Raw genomic sequence first — 3,961 nt, forward strand, 5'->3', positions numbered from 1 at the left:
GGACCTCCTCCGCTGTCAACTAGAAAACTCTCCCGCGAGCCTTCGGTGCCTCGGCCTTCGCTGGCCGAACCTCGGTAACCCTAGCAGCAGGGGCAGATCCCTGTGCTGATCCCTGATGTAACTGCGGGCACTCGGCCTTCCGATGGCCAGTCTGGTTGCAATGAAAGCAAACCATAAATCCCTTGGGGCAATCCTTGGCGATATGCCCCTCCTTGCCACATTTGTAGCAAGCACCCGATCGACAGACCCCATCATGTCCCTTGCCGCACTTCCCACAAGTGCGGCCCTTCTGGCCTCCAGATCTCGTATCAGCGGACTTTGCTCGCTTGGCTGCCGGCTGAGACTGTGCCGGCCGCCGATCCATCCTCTGAGACTCGGCCTCCTCCCTGGCCTGAGTCTCCAACTCAATCTCCCTCTTCCGGGCATTTGCTTGGAGCTCAGCAAATGTCTGGTAAGTCGAGTTCGACACGAACTCCCGATACACTCCTCAAAACGCCCAAATACCGGCTCATGCGTGCCTGCTCAGTAGACACCTGCTCAGGGCAGAACATCGCCCTCTCATGAAACTTCCTGGTAACCACAGTAACCGAATCAATACCCTGCTTGAGGGTCAAGAAATCCTAAACCATCCGTTCCCTCTCCACCGAGGGAACATACTCGTCTCTGAACATGGTGGTGAACCTCTCCTAGGTCACCGCTGAAATCTCTGCAAGAGTGAAGCTCGTCGTCACGAACTTCCACCAATCCTTCGCTCCCAAGCGAAGCTGGTTCAACGCGAACCGTACCCTCAGTTGCTTCGGACATGAACACGTGTAGAAGCATCCCTCGATATCAGAAATCCATCTCATCGCAGCGATCGGATCCTGCGTCCCGTCAAACTCTGGTGGCTTCGTGTTGCTGAACTCTCGAAGCAACAACGAGTCACCTCCCTGAGGTCTGGCAGCAGCCACAGCTGCAGCAGCCGCAGCCTCAGTCACCGCTGCGTACCGCTCATCAAAAGTCTCAATCAACGTGGCCTTGATAGACCCAAACATCTCTGGAATCTCGGCTCGAATCGCCGCTGCCACCTCATCGTGGATCATCTGACGAAGCTCCTCGTCACTCACGCCGCTCGCCTCAGGTCTGTGGCGTGTCCCAACCATGATGTCTCTGAAATACAACATAATAATATCAGAGACTCGCTCGAGCATACTCGCACTCGATAACTCAACCCTACTCGTTCCTTAGTACCCAAAGGATTCTTACTTAGAGTGCGCACTGCTCCGGTGTCTTCAGTACTACGGGCCCTATACTACCGTCCACACCGCATCAGTATTCACCCTAAGTCCTCCTCCTTGGATCCCAGATCACAAGTACCCTATATCTCACTGGCATAGGCTACCCTTCGGTAGACCTCTCATCAGCTCCTCACTACTACCTACTCGCTCTCAAGCATCACATAGCAGCAAAATCCTTCCTAGGCTAAGGCATCACAAATCAGGCCACTCTAGTCCTAATATGAATACCTAGCCTACTCTAGCATACTTATCATATCACAACATATCTCATAACACATAATGTAAGGGTATTTTGGGAAATCACCGTTCAGGCGCTGGCTAATCGTACACACTGCTTCCTTCTGCCTTTCTCAAAATCTTTTACTCTTTTTAGAAAAATTGTTTATTTTATGAAAACTTTCTCAATTCCTCAGTTTGAGTTCAGATTCATCCGAAGATGCACCCGAATCCCTCAAACCAAGGCTCTGATACCAACTTGTAACAACGTGATTTTTCAAAACAATTTTTCATTTTTAAATCATACTTTCAATCACACGATAATCAATAAACATAATGTATTCACTGTGTCATAACAAAACATGTCCCAGAATCTCAATAACATAAACTCCATAAGTGTGTACGGATCACGCCGGCGCCTTCCCGTGATCCTCGCTAGTACCTGAAACACATATCATAACAACTGTAAGCATAAATGCTTAGTGAGTTCCCCAAATACCACATACCACACATACGCCTTTCCAGGCCATAACTCTATAGGATCTTCCAATCCATGTGTCTCAGGGGACTTCCGTCCCAAATCCCGATGGACCTTCCGGTCCTACCCGTATCGACCTTCCGGTCCGTAACCTCTTGACCTTCCGGTCCATATCATCCTGACCTTCCGGTCCTTACCATACGTAACATACATAGCACATACATATATTTCATCCTGACCTTCCGGTCCTTACCATACATAACATACATAGCACATACATATCACATAACCGCATATAGCACATACATCATAGTATACAAGACCTTCCGGTCACACATAGGTACCCTTCCAGGTACAGTATAGTAAGAAAACTCACCTCAATGAAGTCGGATAAACTCTCGTGCTCAACGTCCCGACTTAGCCTCCTCATATTATTCAGATAACATCCCCGATCAGTATTCTCTCATGAGCTCATCTCTACAGATTGGGTAGAAGGCCATTCTACCCTTCCCTGAACTCTCCTGAATCAGTCTTGATCAGAACCCTAAAGTCAACGAAAGTCAACGGTCAACTTTGACCCGGCTCGTCGAGTGCACAAAGGCGACTCGGCGAGTCCATGCGGGTCCTCTAAATCCTTTCAGTCTCTCTTGGCTCGTCGGGTCATCCTTCCACTCGACGGGTTACACCTGTCACGAATCGCGGGGCAACCCCGACTCGACTCGTCGACACTTATGGACTCGGCGAGTTGCTTCCATGTTCATACTCAAATGACCTTCTAAGGTCAGATCTGCTTCCCTAACTATCAGATCTACCCTTAAAATGCTCAAATGTCACGTAAAGGTGCAACCTTTATGTGCATGCAACCCACAACAAGTGATAAATGGAGAAATAACTCTAAATATGGCAACCTAGTCTCCAATCATCCATGAACAAACAAAAAGCAGAATGGGGAAGGTTCTCTGGACCTCTATGGGTCCAGATCTGAGGCCTAACCCAGCAAGGGACCATAAACTCAACTCTTCAAGCCTTCAAAGGTTATAGAAAACCCTAAATCATAGATCTTAACCCAAAACAGAAAGGAAGTTCGATTTGATACCTCAATAGTGTAGATCTGAACTTGAAAACCTTGGATCCACAGCTCCCTTGACCTCCTCTTGTTGGAAACCACTTCTCTTTTGCTAAAACACTCAAGAAATGGTGAATTAGCCTTCATCTATCACCACAAACGCTCTCTCTCTCTCTCTCTAAGGTTTCTCAGGGGTGAAGTGGCCGCAATGGAGGCTATAAAGGCCTTTAAATAGGGAACAGGCCCCGAGAATTAGGGTTTCACTTAACAGTGCGGACTCGCCGAGTCCACGCATCGGCTCGTCGAGTCCTTCATTAAATCAGTCAAGAAATGTGCGATCCTACTCGGCGAGTCTGAGCGCCTACTCGCCGAGTCCCTCCTTAAAACTCAAAATAAATACTTAAAATAAGATACCTGGGAATCCGGATGTTACAGAGAAAAAGAGGAATTGAGGTGAATCAGAAGGGAACTCAATAAATGGACATAAAAGGGGAACTCATCGACTCCTTTCTTCTTCATTTATGCCTTCAGTCTTCCCAGACCTCTCGCACTCGTTCCAGAATCTCCTGATGATCCATCTTCCATTGCTGATTGGGACGAATTCGGTGAATCATAAGCCGATTGAGGGTGGATATGTTTTACCGGCGGCCATAACAGTGAATGGCGGCTGGAGATCGGCGGCAACAACAAACAATGGTGGTGGCGGCAACAACAAACGATGGTGGTGGCGATCTTCTGTGGGCGTTGGTCGATGGAGTGACTTCAAGGTTTTATAAACCTGGAGAAATTAGGTTAAAAGTCAATACCATGATTATAGGGATTAATTTTGGAAGTTACTAAACAAATTACTAAATTACCCTTATTTATTTATTTAATTATTTAATTTTTTATTTAATTTTGATTGGCTCACATTTATGCATACAA

This window comes from Lactuca virosa, chromosome 9, assembly GCF_052849685.1.
Source record: "Lactuca virosa cultivar CGN04683 chromosome 9, Lactuca_virosa_CGN04683_v6, whole genome shotgun sequence".
In the NCBI taxonomy this organism is placed as follows: domain Eukaryota; kingdom Viridiplantae; phylum Streptophyta; class Magnoliopsida; order Asterales; family Asteraceae; genus Lactuca; species Lactuca virosa.